At 42.0% G+C, this 19588-nt stretch overlaps 1 protein-coding gene across 1 annotated transcript in view; it reads right to left on the minus strand.

Annotated features, from left to right (window-relative positions):
• The window catches only part of sdt (MAGUK p55 family member stardust), a 373248-nt gene that overhangs the window by 265629 nt on the left and 88031 nt on the right, over positions 1–19588 (minus strand). The gene's annotated exons all lie outside the window — the stretch shown is intronic.

Consider the following 19588-nt stretch of genomic DNA (forward strand, 5'->3'; position numbering starts at 1 on the left):
AGAAATTTATATTGAAATTCATATTTATATAGAAGAATCCTTCAGCGGGCTTCTGTTCTATTAAATATCTCTTAGTTGGTCTTCTATGCTTCAGAAGACACATATTTTTGTCTTCTTCGCCCAATTGGCGAATTTATATTCTATAGGAAACCTGCACGGAGGTCTTCTCAACAATAAAAGAACCAAACGGTGGTGTTCTATTATAAAAACAAGTAAAAAAGTATCAGTCGGCTTTGCCGACAGAGGTGTACCCTCAGCCTAGCCTGTGTATATTGAAACAATTTTTTTCCCAAAATACGTATGTATTTAGGGGGTTTTAAAAATTTTGGGCATTTGAACCTACAAAAATTTTGATTAGTATTAAAGATCAAAAGTTTTGCAGAGGAGATACTAAAAGGAATGGATCGACATTGACCGTTATGGAAGTGGATCTCCAGACACAACATATGGTGCCATTTGGGGGTTTTTACACTCTTCGGGCTGTTTGCTCATGAAGTATGGACTTGCCCCTAAAAAAACTTTTACCATCGTAATTGAAGCAGCGAATACAAGTTGCTTCAACAAAAATCAGAGTGATTCGATATTAGGTCTTAAAGTGAACTTATCCGAAATTTTGTGTGGGAGGTAACGGATGGAGTGGACCAATATAGTCCATATTTGAACCTGATCTACATCTGGTAGATATATTAGGATGTGTAAAGTATAGACCAATTCGGCCACTCCCTTCAAGAGTTACCGTACGAACAATTTTTCCGAATATGTGTGGGGGAGGTACCTGAAGGAGTGGACCGATATGGCTTATCTTCAAACTTAAACTATGTTTGTACAAAATATTACTAAGGCCCTATGTTGGACCGAATCGGCAGATTTGTTCGAGAGTTATCTTGCGCTCCAACCACCTCACACGGTGTCATAGGGGTTTTTTGCAACTTTCATGCTATTTTCTCAGGAAGTATGGACTTGCCCCTGATGAAACTTGTACCGTAGCATGGAGGGCAGTGAATACAAGTTGCTAAAACAAAAATCAAAGCCAATTGAGACCATATTGGAACCTCATATTACTCTGGACTCTGGTAGAAAATTTACGCTATACAAAGTATGGACCAAATCGGTCACTCCCTTAAAGAGTTATCGTGCGCACAAACTTTCCGAACATTTTCGAACTTTTGTGGGGGAGGTACCGGAAGAAGTGGACCGATGTAGCTCATCTTCGAACTTAAACTAAGTTTAGGCAAAATATTACGAAAGCCAAAATTTGAAACGAATCGGTTCATCCGTTAGAGAGTTATCGTGCGCCCCAACCAGCAGGACAGACGGACGGACATGGCTAGATCGACTCCAAGTTGTCTGAAACACATTTCGTCCAAACATACTTGGGGTCTAAAACCATTATTTCGATGAGGCACATTTTCATCGTATAAAAGTGTATATACCCTCATTAGCCTAAAGGCTGAGGGTATACACTTACGGTTGTTTTCCTTTGTATAGAAAACACTTAAGACGGCCTACTCTTCAATACAAGAACCATAGGTATTCTTATTTACAGAAGACCCCTTTGATGGACTTCTACTCCTAAGAAGACCCCTAAAGTGGTTTTCTATTTTATAGAAAACCTCTATAGTGGATATATGTTCTATAGAAGAGCCCTACGGTTGTTCTGTATTCTATAGAAGACCCGTACTGCTGGCCTTCTATTCTATAGAAGACTACATCGATTGTTTTCTTTTGTATAGAAGAACCTTCGATGGTCTTCTATTCTATGATCTTCCGTTCTACAGCCGGTAACCACGATCCCTATGACCTCCCAGACGACCTCTTAGACCCCTACGGTGGTCTTCTATACTATAGAAGTCACCAACGGTAGTCTTCTATTCTACAGAAGATCCTCATGTTGGTCTTCTCTTCCAGAGAGGATCTCTACTGTGGTCTTCTATTCCAGAGAAGATCTCTACTGTGGTCTTCTCTTCCAGAGAAGACCTCTATTGTGGCCTTCTACGATGGTCCTCTTTTCTCAATAAGACCCTTCCATTCTATAGAATACACCAACGGTGGTCTTCTCTTCTACTGAAGACCCCTGTGTTAATCTTCTATTTTATTGACGACACTCACGGTGGACTTATATTGTATAGAAGACACCTACAGTGGACTTAAGCAACGGTTAAGTCACTTTCGACCCGGGAAGGAGGGAAGATTGGACCTCAGTCGCGTTTGGCGACGTTACGTTGACTGATCCGAGGTTCGTCGATCGACAGTTCGTCGAGCACCCCGGGGGTGACAGGGCGAAGAGAAGAGTACTACGTCGCATCCGATTTCTTCCTGCCGAGGATGAACCACCACAGTTTGCAATGGACGATGTTGCTAATGTCATCAGGAACGCTAAATCATCCAATATAGTCCATATTTGAACCTGATCTACATCTGGTAGATATATTAGGATGTGTAAAGTATAGACCAATTCGGCCACTCCCTTCAAGAGTTACCGTACGAACAATTTTTCCGAATATGTGTGGGGGAGGTACCTGAAGGAGTGGACTGATATGGCTTATCTTCAAACTTAAACTATGTTTGTACAAAATATTACTAAGGCCCTATGTTGGACCGAATCGGCAGATTTGTTCGAGAGTTATCTTGCGCTCCAACCACCTCACACGGTGTCATAGGGGTTTTTTGCAACTTTCATGCTATTTTCTCAGGAAGTATGGACTTGCCCCTGATGAAACTTGTACCGTAGCATGGAGGGCAGTGAATACAAGTTGCTAAAACAAAAATCAAAGCCAATTGAGACCATATTGGAACCTCATATTACTCTGGACTCTGGTAGAAAATTTACGCTATACAAAGTATGGACCAAATCGGTCACTCCCTTAAAGAGTTATCGTGCGCACAAACTTTCCGAACATTTTCGAACTTTTGTGGGGGAGGTACCGGAAGAAGTGGACCGATGTAGCTCATCTTCGAACTTAAACTAAGTTTAGGCAAAATATTACGAAAGCCAAAATTTGAAACGAATCGGTTCATCCGTTAGAGAGTTATCGTGCGCCCCAACCAGCAGGACAGACGGACGGACATGGCTAGATCGACTCCAAGTTGTCTGAAACACATTTCGTCCAAACATACTTGGGGTCTAAAACCATTATTTCGATGAGGCACATTTTCATCGTATAAAAGTGTATATACCCTCATTAGCCTAAAGGCTGAGGGTATACACTTACGGTTGTTTTCCTTTGTATAGAAAACACTTAAGACGGCCTACTCTTCAATACAAGAACCATAGGTATTCTTATTTACAGAAGACCCCTTTGATGGACTTCTACTCCTAAGAAGACCCCTAAAGTGGTTTTCTATTTTATAGAAAACCTCTATAGTGGATATATGTTCTATAGAAGAGCCCTACGGTTGTTCTGTATTCTATAGAAGACCCGTACTGCTGGCCTTCTATTCTATAGAAGACTACATCGATTGTTTTCTTTTGTATAGAAGAACCTTCGATGGTCTTCTATTCTATGATCTTCCGTTCTACAGCCGGTAACCACGATCCCTATGACCTCCCAGACGACCTCTTAGACCCCTACGGTGGTCTTCTATACTATAGAAGTCACCAACGGTAGTCTTCTATTCTACAGAAGATCCTCATGTTGGTCTTCTCTTCCAGAGAGGATCTCTACTGTGGTCTTCTATTCCAGAGAAGATCTCTACTGTGGTCTTCTCTTCCAGAGAAGACCTCTATTGTGGCCTTCTACGATGGTCCTCTTTTCTCAATAAGACCCTTCCATTCTATAGAATACACCAACGGTGGTCTTCTCTTCTACTGAAGACCCCTGTGTTAATCTTCTATTTTATTGACGACACTCACGGTGGACTTATATTGTATAGAAGACACCTACAGTGGACTTAAGCAACGGTTAAGTCACTTTCGACCCGGGAAGGAGGGAAGATTGGACCTCAGTCGCGTTTGGCGACGTTACGTTGACTGATCCGAGGTTCGTCGATCGACAGTTCGTCGAGCACCCCGGGGGTGACAGGGCGAAGAGAAGAGTACTACGTCGCATCCGATTTCTTCCTGCCGAGGATGAACCACCACAGTTTGCAATGGACGATGTTGCTAATGTCATCAGGAACGCTAAATCATCCAAAGCGTTGGTACCTGATAGAATCTCTATGCTAATGCTGATGCAGCTGGATGAACCGTGAGTGGAGTATCTCACTAAAGTTATCAACCTGTCGCTAGCCACTCTGTCTCGCTACTGAAGCCAGGCAGTGAATCGTACAGGCCAATTTCGCAATCAGCACAGCAAGACAAATATGTGTGGAGATGGCGTCCACACATATTTGTCGAAGTCTCAACCAGAGATCGTCGTGTGACACAACAGTAATGGTGGCGCTTGACTTGTCAAAAGCCTTTGATACTGTCAGGCACACCACGCAGTTTGAGGACATAGAGCAGACAACCCTCTGGCCAAACTTGAAACGTTGGATAATCAATTATATATGTGGACGCCAGTCGTACGTCGTGGAATTCAGAAACAAGAAGTCCAAACACCGTAGAGTGAAACAGAGAGTTCCCAAAGTGGGATGATATCTCCGGAACAGTTAAACTTCTAACTCTCCTGTATTTCACCCCCTCCAGACGGCATTGAGATCGTAACGTATGCGGATGATTGTACGATTTTGGCGTCAGGTACCTACCCTGATGACATCTGTGAGAGACTGAACTCCTATTTAACCGATCTTACCATCTTTTTCCACGCGAGGAATATGCAGATATCCGCCACTAAATCTACGGCCACTCTGTGGTAAGCTATGCGGCGCCAATTTGGTCACCGAATTTATGTGATACGCATTGGAAAATGATTCAAGCTTGTCAGAATGCCGCCCAGAGAACAGCAACAGGGTGCCTTCTCAAGTCTTCAGTGGACCACCTACATGAGGAAGCAAAGATTCTTCCAGTAAAGCAACTCAATGAGATGCTGTCGTTGCAGTACTTGCTAGGATGTTACCGTGAGAGCCATCCCTATCACCATCTGGTGGGTAGGCCCGATATATTCAGGAAAATAAAGGAGATTATCCACGATCTAGAGGCAGAAGTCAAACGATAAAGGAGAGAACCCCTAGATCAGCAGGCATTTCAAGCAGACTTAAATAACTTTCACACAGACGCAGTTGCTAAGGCCATAAGCAAATATAGTGTGAATAAAGTCATCGCAGTACATCCCCAATCTATCGCAGCTGAGGAGCGTCAGCTGCCACGACAAACCAGAGTAGTTTTGGCTCAACTACGTTCAGTATATTGCAGTCGCCTAAGTTCCTATTGGGCACTTATCTAACCCCAGTAGATCTGTAAGTACATCCCATCGAAGCAGCCACTTTCCTCGAACTAGAGATTGACCCAGAGCCAGATTGGCCAGAAGAACAAACACACAAACATACAATAATAAAAACTATTACAACAGCAACAGTGTACTTATATTATTTCAATAGTCATCTTGTCTATAGAAGACCCTTTCCATTATATTTTTCCTCTAGAATAGGCCTTCGACGATCTTCTATTCCAGAGAACACCAGGCTATCGAGCCTTCTAGTTAATAGTAGACCCATTCGGGAAGACCCTTGGGCGTCGTTTATTCCATAAAAGACCTTTTCTGTGGTCTTTTGTTCCGTAAAAGACCCCTTCGATGGTCTTTTAGTCGATAGAAGACTCTTTCGATGGTTATATTTCAACGAAGACCCATTCGGAGGTATTCTAGTCCCTTCGGAGGACTTGTATTCCAATGAAGACCCTTTCAATGGTCTTCTAGCCCACAGAAGACCTTTTGACGGTCTTCTTTCCAGAGATGACACCTTCGATAGTCTCTTTTGTTATAGAGACCTCTTCGACGTTTTTCTATTACAAAGAAGACACCTTCGACGGTCTTCTATGGCAGAAAAGACCTTTTTCATGGTATTGAATTCCATAGTAGACCCCTTCGATTGTATTCTAATCCATTTCAGACGCCTTCTACGGTCTTCTATTTTATATAAGTGGTCTTCTATTTCATACAATATTTCTTCAGTTGTCTTCTATTCTATGGAATGACCTTTCAGTGGACTTCCATTCTACAGAAGACCGTCAATCAAGAAGGTCTATGTCCGACATCTCGTTCGGGTAAACCACGCACAAAAGTTCAAAATTATAAAAAATAATAAATTACTTCAGTACAGTAATTATAATAATTTTCAGAAGTGTAATTTTTATTTTTGGAAATTATAAACATTATTTTTATTAGCTTAAAAATATTAATTTTTAATTTAAAACTATTTTTTTATCATCTTAAATTTGATCTCAAATTTATAATTATTTATGCTTAATTCTGTAAATTTTTATTTATAAAATAAGATAATTTATTTTTTAGTAGACTTTTGGTATAAACCTGTATTTCTGTTATCTGGTAACCCTTCACCAAGCTGGGGCTCTACAACTTTGGCTATAAGTTTGCTCATTATTATCGTATACGTCTGTCTGTACGGAGAACCTGTATTCATGTTTCGCTGCTTATCATGTTGTTTGTTTTAATCTTCATTTGTTGTATCTCCTCTGACTCTCGCTCTCTGTCTGCCAATCTATGACTCTCCCTCCACATGACTTGGTTAATTTTTCTGTTGAGATTTTAAACAATTAGCCCCAACAAAGGCCATAAGAAAAAGAGTGGAAGAGCGGAGCGAGGCATCATCATCATCATTAACATAATACTTTTGGCCAGCTTATTGATGTGGCTCAGGGTGCCACCAGTGTGCTTGGATGCCAACAAAGTGGGTCTAATCATTTGCCCCTTTTTGTGTTTATCTTTAGCATACAATTTGCTTTCATTTGTAGTTCTGTTGTTTTGGTTGATTTTTTCTTTTTTTTTTTTTTGGAGAAGGAAATAGAGGCTTTTTATTAGTTTTAAGCTACATACACTTGTTAATTAGCCAACCATTGTGGCATACTGATGTTTATTTAGTTTTCTTTACTTTTTTTCGTTTTGTTTACATTCTGCCTCTTTTTCAGGTCATTATCTGTTGTTTTCCAATGTTATTTGTTTTCTGTAGCTTTTTATCTGTGTCTCCCACCATTGAACTCATTTGCCCGATAATACCAACAATAAACAGTAAGGGAGAGGGAAAGAGAGTCAGCCATTTTTATCTAATAAATGTTTTAGGCTCATTATATCTTATCTCTATTATTTATTATGATGTAGTAGACTCTACTACTCTACTAAGTAGTCTCTCTACCTCATTATCTCGTTTAAACTAAACAAGTGAGAGAGTGAGTGAGTCTCTCTTCTTTATAAAAACCAGTTATCAAAACAATAATGATCTCCCCACAAAAACATTGGTGTTTTCATACCACAGTGTGGTAACCACACTATGGTGAAGCAAAGAGCGAAAGCTCTTCTTTTCTTAACAAAATCTCTTAAAATAGATAAATAAGACAATGGCACAGTATTTCCAAGAAAAATATATAAAAATAAGAAAACCTGAAAATTATAAAAATAAATTATTGAAAGAAAATGAAAAAACACAGGTCTCTTTATGCCAAAAATTCTAGTAATAAAAAATTATTAGAACATGTCCAACATAAAAAATATATGTAAGAAATTTTGGCAAACAATTTTAACCAAAAATTTCAGAAAAATCAAGAAAGAAAGTTTTTATGAAATTCTATTCTATAGAAGACCAATGCGGTGGACTTCTATTCTATACAAGACACCTACGGTTGCCTGCTATTCTATACAAGACACCTACTATGGTCTTATAGTCCTTTATAGTAACTTTTGAACGGATAGAGATATTTTCATAATTCCTTCTTTGTTCGACAGATAACACTTTCAGCTTTTCTAAGCATTAAAAGCCACCAAATTCGGTATAGCGTTTGCAGAGAAATTCAAGGTAAAAGTTAAAAGGTTGATTTTTTTCATATTTTGCATCAAAAAATTAGTGTTTCTTATTTGTCATATGTTCAAACTATTTAAAGAAGGTCAACCCCAATAAACAAACCATAAAAATACAAAAAAAAATTAAAAAAAAATTTTGGATTTTTTTTTTTAATTTTAAATTTTTTTAATTTAAATTTTTTCAAACTTGAAAAACTACTCCTTGGGTTTTTATTAAAACTTTTTAAACACTCATATATTAAAAAAAATTCCATTTGTGTGAAAAAGCTATAAGTTATATGGAAAACGGTATGGAAAAACACAAATTTTGATGCATGTAATTTTAAAAAATTTAAAAAAGTGTTAAGCGGACTGTGCGGGATTGTTCCAAAAGTATATATGGGCTAAAAGAGGACACTCTCGTGCAACATCCTGTGAAAACGAAACCTTGTTCCAAGCTGTTCCCTAAAAGTTATAGTCCACTAAACTTGGAATTTCACTAAAATTTAGTACCTGAGGAAAAATAAAATAGCTCACTTCGTGTAAATGCTACGGTTATTTATTAAAACGACTCTTAAAGGCAACAATCTTACCTACTTAACAAAAAAACAATGAACACAATATCTGTTATAGTTTCTGAGAAATATGTAGCTGTTTCTTTATCCAGAAATTTGCAAAATTTACATATTTGCCACTTTCCATTAGAAACATTTTTCGTTTTTAAGAGCACGCCACGCCAACACCTTCCAATATGTTTATCTAATTTTTTGCTTTCCATAGTATCAATATGTTTACTATCGAATCCCATATAGAAATTAACAATCGGTGACAACAAAAAATGGGGGTTTTGGCCAGGAAAATCGATTTCTGAACCACTGTGCGGTGGTTTTTATTCTCTAGAAGACCCCTACGGTGGTCTTCTATTCTATAGAAGACCCCTACGGTGGTCTTCTATTCTATAGAAAACCCCTACGGCGGTCTTCTATTCTATAGAAGACCCCAGCGGTGGACTTCTATTCTATAGAAGACCGCATTGGACTTCTGTTTTATAGAAAAAATCTACGATGTTCTTTTCTTCTATACGGGGGCTTTCCATTCTATGAAAGACCCCTACGATGTTCTTCTATTTTATCAAAGGCCCCTACGGTGACATTCTACTCTATGGAAGACCTTCTTCTATACAAAAGAAGACCCCTACACTTCTATTCTAGAAAAGACCACATCTGTTGCCTCCTATTGTATAGGAGACGCCTTCCGTGGTCTTCTATTTCATAGAAGTCCCTTCCGGTGATCTTCATTTCCTTAGAAGACTCCTGCGGTGGTCTTCTATTCTACATAAGACCTCTTTTGCTGTCTTCTATTCTATAGAAGACCCCTACGGCGGTCTTCTATTGTATAGAAGACCCCTACTGTGGTTTCTATTCTATAGAAGACCCCTACGGTGGTTTTCTATTCTATGGAATATCCCTACGGTGGTCTTCTATTTATAGAAGACCCCTACGGTGTTCTTCTAATCTATAGAAGACCCCTACGGTGGTCTTCTGTTCTATAGCAGAACCCTTCGGTGGTCATCTATTCTATAGAAGACCCCTACAGTGGTCTTCTGTTCTACAGAAGACACCTTGGTCTTCTATTCTATAGAAGACCCCTACAGTGGTCTTCTATTCTATAGAAGACCCCATACGGTGGTCTTATATCCTATAGAAGACCCTACGGTGGTCTTCTAATATCTAGAAGACCCCTACGGTGGCCTTCGATTCCATATAAGACGTCTGCGGTGGTCTTCTATTCTACAGGAGACCCCTACGGTGGTCTTCTATTTTGTAGAAGACCCCTACGGTGGTCTTCTATTTTGTAGAAGACCCCTACGGTGGTCTTCTATTCTATAGAAGACAACTACGGTGGTCTTCTATTCTATAGAAGACAACTACGGTGGTTTTCTATTCTACAGAAGACCCCTACCGTGTCCTTCTATTCTATAGAAGAGCCCTACGGTGGTCTTCTCTTCTATAGAAGACCCCCACGGTGGTCTTATATTCTATAGAAGACCCCTACGGTAGCCTTCTATTCTATAGAAGACCCCAACGGTAGCCTTCTATTCTATAGAAGACCCCTACGGTGGTTTTCTATTCTACAGAAGACCCCTACGGTAGTTTTCTACTCTATAGAAGACCCCTACGCTGATGATCTATTCCAAAAAAGAATCCTACGATGGTCTTCTATTCCATAGAAGACCCCCACGGTGGTCTTCTCTTCTATAGAAGACACCTACGGTGGTCTTCTATTCTATAGAAGACCCCTACGGTGGTCTTCTATTCTATAGAAGACCCCTACGGTGGTTTTCTATTCTATAGAAGAACCCTACAGTGGTTTTCTATTCTATAGAAGACCCCTACGGTGGTTTTCTATTCTATGGAATATCCCTACGGTGGTCTTCTATTTATAGAAGACCCCTACGGTGTTCTTCTAATCTATAGAAGACCCCTACGGTGGTCTTCTGTTCTATAGCAGAACCCTTCGGTGGTCATCTATTCTATAGAAGACCCCTACAGTGGTCTTCTGTTCTACAGAAGACACCTTGGTCTTCTATTCTATAGAAGACCCCTACAGTGGTCTTCTATTCTATAGAAGACCCCATACGGTGGTCTTATATCCTATAGAAGACCCTACGGTGGTCTTCTAATATCTAGAAGACCCCTACGGTGGCCTTCGATTCCATATAAGACGTCTGCGGTGGTCTTCTATTCTACAGGAGACCCCTACGGTGGTCTTCTATTTTGTAGAAGACCCCTACGGTGGTCTTCTATTCTATAGAAGACAACTACGGTGGTTTTCTATTCTACAGAAGACCCCTACCGTGTCCTTCTATTCTATAGAAGAGCCCTACGATGGTCTTCTATTCCATATAAGACCCCCACGGTGGTCTTCTCTTCTATAGAAGACCCCCACGGTGGTCTTATATTCTATAGAAGACCCCTACGGTAGCCTTCTATTCTATAGAAGACCCCAACGGTAGCCTTCTATTCTATAGAAGACCCCTACGGTGGTTTTCTATTCTACAGAAGACCCCTACGGTAGTTTTCTACTCTATAGAAGACCCCTACGCTGATGTTCTATTCCAAAAAAGAATCCTACGATGGTCTTCTATTCCATAGAAGACCCCCACGGTGGTCTTCTCTTCTATAGAAGACACCTACGGTGGTCTTCTATTCTATAGAAGACCCCTACGGTGGTCTTCTATTCTATAGAAGACCCCTACGGTGGTTTTCTATTCTATAGAAGAACCCTACGGTGGTCTTCTATTCTATAGAAGACCCCTACGGTGGTCTTCTATTCTATAGAAGACCCCTACGGTGGTCTTCTATTCTATAGAAGACCCCTACGGTGGTCTTCTATTCTATAGAAGACCCCTACGGTGGTCTTCTATTCTATAGAAGACCCCTACGGTGCTCTTCTATTCTATAGAAGACCCCTACGGTGCTCTTCTATTCTATAGAAGACCCCTACGGTGCTTTTCTATTCTATAGAAGACCCCTACGGTGCTCTTCTATTCTATATAAGACCCCTACGGTGCTCTTCTATTCTATAGGAGGCTCCTACGATGGTTTTCTATTCTATATAAAACTACTACTGTGGTCTTCTATTCTATAGAAGACCCCTACGGTGGTCTTCTATTCTATAGAAGACCCCTACGTTGGTCTTCTATTCTATAGAAGACCCCTACGTTGGTCTTCTATTCTATAGAAGACCCCTACGGTGGTCTTCTATTCTATAGAAGACCCCTACGGTGGTCTTCTATTCTATAGAAGACCCCTACGGTGGTCTTCTTTTCTATAGAAGACCCCTACGATGGTCTTCCACTCTATAGAAAACGTCCCTACGGTGGTCTTCTATTCTATAGAAGACCCCTACGGTGGACTTCTATTCTATAAAAGATCCCTACGATGGTGTTCTATTCTATAGAAGACCCCTACGGTGCTCTTCTATTCTATAGAAAACTCCTACGACGGTCTTTTATTCTATAGAAGACCCCTACAATGGTATTCTATTCTATAGAAGACCCTTACGGTGATCTTATATTCCATAGAAGACGCCTACGGTGCTCTTCTATTCTATATAAGACCCCTACGGTGCTCTTCTATTCTATAGAAGACCCCTACGGTGGTCTTCTATTCTATAGAAGACCCCTGCGGTGTTCTTCAATTCTATAGAAGACTCCTACGGTGGTCTTCTATTCTATAGAAGACCCCTACGGTGGTCTTCTATTCTATAGAAGACCCCTACGGTGGTCTTCTTTTCTATAGAAGACCCCTACGATGGTCTTCCATTCTATAGAAAACGTCCCTACGGTGGTCTTCTATTCTATAGAAGACCCCTACGGTGGACTTCTATTCTATAAAAGATCCCTACGATGGTGTTCTATTCTATAGAAGACCCTTACAATGGTATTCTATTCTATAGAAGACCCTTACGGTGATCTTATATTCCATAGAAGACCCCTACGGTGCTCCTCTATTCTATATAAGACCCCTACGGTGCTCTTCTATTCTATAGAAGACCCCTACGGTGGTCTTCTATTCTATAGAAGACCCCTACGGTGGTCTTCTGCTCTATAGAAAACTCCTTCGGTGGTCTTCTATTCTATAGAAGACCCCTACGGTGGTCTTCTATTCTATAGAAGACCCCTACGGTGGTCTTCTATTCAATAGAAGACACCTACGGTGCTCTTCTATTCTATAGAAAACTCCTACGACCCCTACGGTGGTCTTCTATTCTATAGAAGACCCCTACGGTGTTCTTCAATTCTATAGAAGACCCCTACGGTGGTCTTCTATTCTATAGAAGACCCCTACGGTGGTCTTATGTTTTATAGAAGACCACTACTGTGGTTTTCTATTCTACAGAAGACCCCTACGGTGGTCTTCTATTCTAGAGAAGACCCCTACGGTGGTTTTCTATTCTATAGAGGACCCCTACGGTGGTCTTATGTTCTATAGAAGAACCCTACTGTGGTTTTCTATTCTACAGAAGACCCCTACGATGGTCTTCTATTCTGTAGAAGACCCCTACGGAGGTCTTCTATTCCATAGAAGAGCCCTACGATGGTCTTCTCTTCCATAGAAGACCCCCACGGTGGTCTTCTATTCTATAGAAGACCCCTACGACTGTCTCCAATTCTATAGAGAACCCTACAGTGGTATTTTACTCTATAGAAGATCCCTACGGTAGTTTTCTACCGTACGGTGGTCTTCTATTCTGTAGAAGACCCCTACGGTAGTTTTCTACTCTACAGAAGAACCCTACAGTGGTCTTCTCTTCTATAGAAGACCCCTACGGTGGTCTTCTATTCCCCAACGGTGATCTTCTATTCCATAGAAGAACCCTACGATGATCTTCTATTCCATAGAAGAACCCTACGATGATCTTCTATTCCATAGCAGACCCCCACGGTGTTTTTCTCTTCTATAGAAGACCCCTACGGTGGTCTTCTATTCTACAGAAAACCCCTACGATGGTCTTCTATTCTATAGAAGACCCCCACGGTGGTCTTCTCTTCTATAGAAGACCCCTACGGTGGTCTTCTATTCCATGTAATGCCCCAACGTATATCTTCCATTCTATAGAATACCGGTTTGGTGGTTTTATATTGAAAAACAGTGGTTAGAGGGGGAATATCTGCATCATATCCCTCTGTTCCACCTTGCATACTTGTGTGACCCCTACGGTGGTCTTTTATTCCCCAACGGTGATCTTCTATTCCATAGAAGAACCCTACGATGATCTTCTATTCCATAGAAGAACCCTACGATGATCTTCTATTCCATAGAAGACCCCCACGGTGTTTTTCTCTTCTATAGAAGACCCCTACGGTGGTCTTCTATTCTACAGAAAACCCCTACGATGGTCTTCTATTCCATAGAAGACCCCCACGGTGGTCTTCTCTTCTATAGAAGACCCCTACGGTGGTCTTCTATTCCATGTAATGCCCCAACGTATATCTTCCATTCTATAGAATACCGGTTTGGTGGTTTTATATTGAAAAACAGTGGTTAGAGGGGGAATATCTGCATCATATCCCTCTGTTCCACCTTGCATACTTGTGTGATTAGTATGTAGGCTGATCTTTTGTCAAATTTGTTTTTGTCGTTGTTGTTATTTTCCTATGCTATTTTCAAATCAGAAAACAAAACAATTCATTGATTAATGACTAATAATGACGACTCTGAAGAAGAGAACGATGATGAAAATGCCCGGCAACGCTTGATTGCCACTCAAATGAGCTGGGTAACAAAAGCATGTTCTAATCACTGAACGATGATGGTGATGATGCCCACTATTGTGGTGCATGGGACGAGCATACATAAGCGGCTTATCAACCAGGCATGAATACACCCCCTTTTTCACAATGCAAAGCAAAAACAGAAAAACAAAAACAAAAATAGAGGCACATTGGAGATAAAATAGATGTCATAATGAAATTTGGTAATTTTTTTTGACAGAGCCTCACCATGCTTTGTCAAGATAAATTTTGTGGATTTTGTAGTTGTACACTACGGCGGAAGGTCATGGGTATCGAAACTCATGCAGGAATAACTTCCAGCATAGCAGCACAGCCCAAGTATTTTTGTTAATTTTTGTACTAAAAGTTATTGGCAAACCCCCTTGCACAATGCGTCAGAAGGTCTTGGTATCGAAACTACATCAGGAACAATATTTTTCCGCATAGGAATATTTTCCAAGAATTCCCAAAGCCGTTCGGATCTCGGACCTTTTGGTGCGAAATAAATCTCTCTTGTCTCTTTTGGGAAGTTCGTGAGAAACTCATTCTTTCGCCTTTTCCTTACATAATTTTCAACTTTAAATTCAAACTTTAAGCAATTAATCAAACAATTTGTTTTCATTTGTTTTTTTATATTTACATTGAAAGGATAATTGGCAGGCAGATTTGGTATTGTTATTGTTGGTTTATAGTTTTAACTTTAAGTCGGTTTTCTTTTGTTTTGTCTCACACTTCGATGATAAATTGCTAGCCATTAATTATAATGACAAAAATGCTGTTCCAATAGTAGTTATGGCCAATAGGGCGTCAATCCCTTCTCTTACACCCGAAAATATTAATTTGTGTATTCAATCATTTATCCTTTTTTTAAAAAAAATGTCCTTTGATTTTGCAATTGAAGAACCTGGTAAAAGATGAGGCGTTATGTTGTGCAAACTTTAACTGCCGGGTTAATTCATTCAGCAAATATTTCTCACAGAAATCTCTCTTTGTCTCTCTCTTTGAGAATCATCTTTCTTAACCACAAAATCTAACCAAGAAGACCCAAAAATGGTTAGTCACTGACAGGCATCTAACCCGTCAGTTAACAAGACAACTAGTGCCAGTCAAGGTCCACATTCCAATTAGTTGCTTTGTGATGGTGATGATGGTATTGGGGTGTAACGAAAACATTCAAGGGAGAAAGAACGAAATTTGACGGTAAGAGGTAATGGGAATCTAGAATGGGGAATTTCTGGGATTGCTGTGCATTATTAGGACGTATTGGACATTGGGTTTTTCAAGAAATTTAAGGCCAAAAAAACCTAAAGTTTTTAACGATGTTTACGACAAAAAAAAATAATTTTTAAAAATTTTTAGCGGTACAATACTTGGATTCTTCAACGATAATTTAAGGCCACAAAACGTGGATTTATTAACTAAAATATAAGGCCACAAAACGGAGATTTTTAAAGAGTTTTTAAGGCCACAAACCGTCAATTTATAAAGAATTTTTAGGGCCATAAACCGTGGGCTTTTTGACGAGTTTGTGGATTTTTTAAGGCCACAAACCGTGCATTTTTTAAAGAGTTTTAAAGGCCACAAACCGTGAATTTTTTTAAGACTTTTTAAGGCCACAAACCGTGTCGTCTTTATCGTAGACGACACAACGGGTCATCTACTCTACAGTTGAGGACCCAATGGGCCATCAACTCTACTGTAGAGGACCCCAGGGGTCCTCTAATCTACAGTAGACAACCCAAGGGGCCATCTACTCTACAGTAGAGGACACAAAGGGCAATATACTCTATAGTATATCACCCAAGGCGTCATCTACTCTACAGTAGACGATCCAAGGAGCCATATACTCTACCGTAGACGACCAAATTGGCCATCTACTCTACCGTAGACGCCCAAATGGGTCATCTACTCTACCTTAGACGACCCAGGGGTCGTCTACTCTATCGTAGACGTCCCAAGTGGCCATTTACTCTACCGTAGACGACCCAAGGGGTCATATACTCTACCGTAGACGCCCCAAGGGGTCATCTACTCTACCGTAGACGCCCCAAGGGGTCATCTACTCTACCGTAGACGACCCAAGGGGTCATCTACTCTACCGTAGACGATCCTAGCGGTCATCTACTCTACCGTAGAGGACCCAAGGAACCATCTACTCTACCGTAGACGTCCCAAGGGGCCATCTACTCTATCGTAGATGATACAAGGGACCGTCTACTCTACCGTAGACGACCCAAGGGGTCATCTACTCTACCGAAGACGACCCAAGGGGTCATCTACTCTACCGAAGACGACCCAAGGGGTCATCTACTTTACCGTAGGCGACCCAAAGGGTCATCTACTCTACAGCAGACAATTAAAGGCGCCACCTACTCTACCCTAGACGACCCAATAGGCTATTTACTCTACAGTTGAGGACCCAATGGGCCATCAACTCTACTGTAGAGGATCCAAGGGGTCATCTACTCAGCAGTAGACGACACAAGGGGCCATCTACTCTATAGTGGACGACCCAAGAGGCCACCTACTCTACCGTAGACGTCCCAAGGGGCCATCTACTCTATCGTAGATGATACAAGGGACCGTCTACTCTACCGGAGACGACCGAAGAGGTCATCTACTCTACCGTAGGCGACCCAAGGTGTCATCTACTCTACGGTAGACGATCCAAGGGGTCATCTACTCTACGGTAGACGACCCAAGGGCTCATCTACTCTACCGTAGACGACCCAAGGGGCCATCTACTCTACCAAAGACGACCCAACGGGTCATTTACTCTACATTTGAGGACCCAATGGGCCATCAACTCTACTGTAGAGGACCCCAGGGGTCATCTAATCTACAGTAGACGATACACGTGGGTATATACTAGAAAGTAGACGACCCAAGGGGCCATCTACTCTACCTTAGAGACCCCAGGGGTCATCTACTCTACCTTAGGCAACCCAAGGGGTCATCTACTATACCGTGGACCATCTACTCCACCGTAGACGACCCAAGGGGTCATCTACTCTACCGTAGACGACCCAAGGGGTCATCTACTCTACCGTAGACGATCCAAGGGGTCATCTACTCTACCGTAGACGACCAAATGGGCCATCTACTCTACAGTAGACAATTAAAGGCGCCACCTACTCTATCCTAGACGACCCAACGGGTCATTTACTCTACATTTGAGGACCCAATGGGCCATCAACTCTACTGTAGAGGACCCCAGGGGACATCTAATCTACAGTAGACGACACACGTAGGTATATACTAGAAAGTAGACGACCCAAGGGGCCATCTACTATACCGTAGACTACAAAAGGGCCATCTACTCTACCTTAGAGACCCAAGGGGTCATCTACTCTACCTTACACAACCCAAGGGGTCATCTACTCTACCGTAGACGACCAAATGGGCCATCTACTCTACAGTAGGCAATTAAAGGCGCCACCTACTCTATCCTAGACGACCCAACGGGTCATTTACTCTAGATTTGAGGGCCCAATTGGCCATCAACTCTACTGCAGAGGACGCCAGGGGTCATCTAATCTACAGTAGACGACACACGTGGGTATATACTAGAAAGTAGACGACCCAAGGGGCCATCTACTCTACCGTAGACTACCACATGGGCCATCTACTCTACCTTAGAGACCCAAGGGGTCATCTACTCTACCTTAGACAACCCAAGGGGTCATCTACTCTACCGTCGACCATTTACTCTGCAGTAGACGACCCAAGGGGCCATCTACTCTACAGAAGATGACCTAAGGGGCCATTTACTCTACAGTAGATGATACCGTAGACGACCCAAGGAACCATCTACTCTACCGTAGACGACTCAAGGTGCCATCTACTCTACAGTATACGACCCAAGGGGTCACCTACTCTACCGTAGACGCCCAAATGGGCCATCTACTCTACCTTAGACGACCCAAGGGGTCATCTACTCTACCGTAGACGACCCAAGGGGCCATCTACTCTACCGTAGACGACCGAATGGGCCATCTACTCTACCTTAGACGAACCAAGGGGTCATCTACTCTACAGCATATAATAAAGGCGCACCTTTTTGGGTCAGACGACCCAAGGGGTCATCTACTGTACCGTAGACGCCCATATGGGCCATCTACTCTAACTTACACGACCCAAGGGGTCATCTACTCTACTGTAGACTACCAAATGGACCATCTACACTACCTTAGACGACCCAAGGGGTCATCTACTCTACAACAGATAATAAAAGACGCACCTTTTTGGGTCAGACGACCCAAGGGTCGTCTCTTCGGTAGAAGCATGTCACTCCTGGTCATACCATGGATTCCTTGGTGGAGGTCTCTGGTATCCATGTACTGATTGCGGCTGTTTGCATGGAGTGGACAATGTTTTGCCATTGTCCTGATATGTTATCGGGACGAGGAGTGCTTTGATTAAGCAATCTACCGTAGACCAATGGGCCATCAACTCTACTGTAGAGGATCCAAGGGGTCATCTACTCAGCAGTAGACGACACAAGGGGCCATCTACTCTATAGTGGACGACCCAAGAGGCCACCTACTCTACTATAGACGACACAAGGGGTCATCTACACTACCGGAGACGACCGAAGAGGTCATCTACTCTACCGTAGGCGACCCAAGGGGTCATCTACTCTACGATAGACGACCAAGGGGTCATCTACTCTACGGTAGACGACCCAAGGGGTCATCTACTCTACGGTAGACGACCAAAGGGGTCATCTACTCTACCAAAGACGACCCAACGGGTCATTTACTCTACATTTGAGGACCCAATGGGCCATCAACTCTACTGTAGACTACCAAATGGGCCATCTACTCCACCTTAGAGACCCAAGGGGTCATCTACTCTATCTTACACAACCCAAGGGGTCATCTACTCTACAGAAGATGACCTAAGGGGCCATCTACTCTACAGGTCAAGTAGATGACTCTACGGGGTCATCTACTCTACCTTACACAACCCAAGGGGTCATCTACTCTACCGTAGACGACCCAAGGGGCCATCTACTCTACAGAAGATGACCTAAGGGGCCATCTACTCTACAGTAGACGATACACGTGGGTATATACTAGAAAGTAGACGACCCAAGGAGCCATCTACTCTACCTTAGAGACCCAAGGGGTCATCTAATCTACCTTAGACAACCCAAGGGGTCATCTACCTTACCGTGGACCATCTACTCTACCGTAGACGACCCAAGGGTCATCTACTCTACCGTAGACGACCCAAAAGGTCATCTACTCTACCGTAGACGACCAAATGGGCCATCTACTCTACAGTAGACAATTAAAGGCGCCACCTACTCTATCCTAGACGACCCAACGGGTCATTTACTCTACATGTGAGGACCCAATTGGCCATCAACTCTACTGTAGAGGACCCCAGGGGACATCTAATCTACAGTAGACGA

Source organism: Musca autumnalis, unplaced genomic scaffold, assembly GCF_047663935.1.
Source record: "Musca autumnalis isolate F117 unplaced genomic scaffold, ASM4766393v1 scaffold_3, whole genome shotgun sequence".
Classification (NCBI taxonomy): domain Eukaryota; kingdom Metazoa; phylum Arthropoda; class Insecta; order Diptera; family Muscidae; genus Musca; species Musca autumnalis.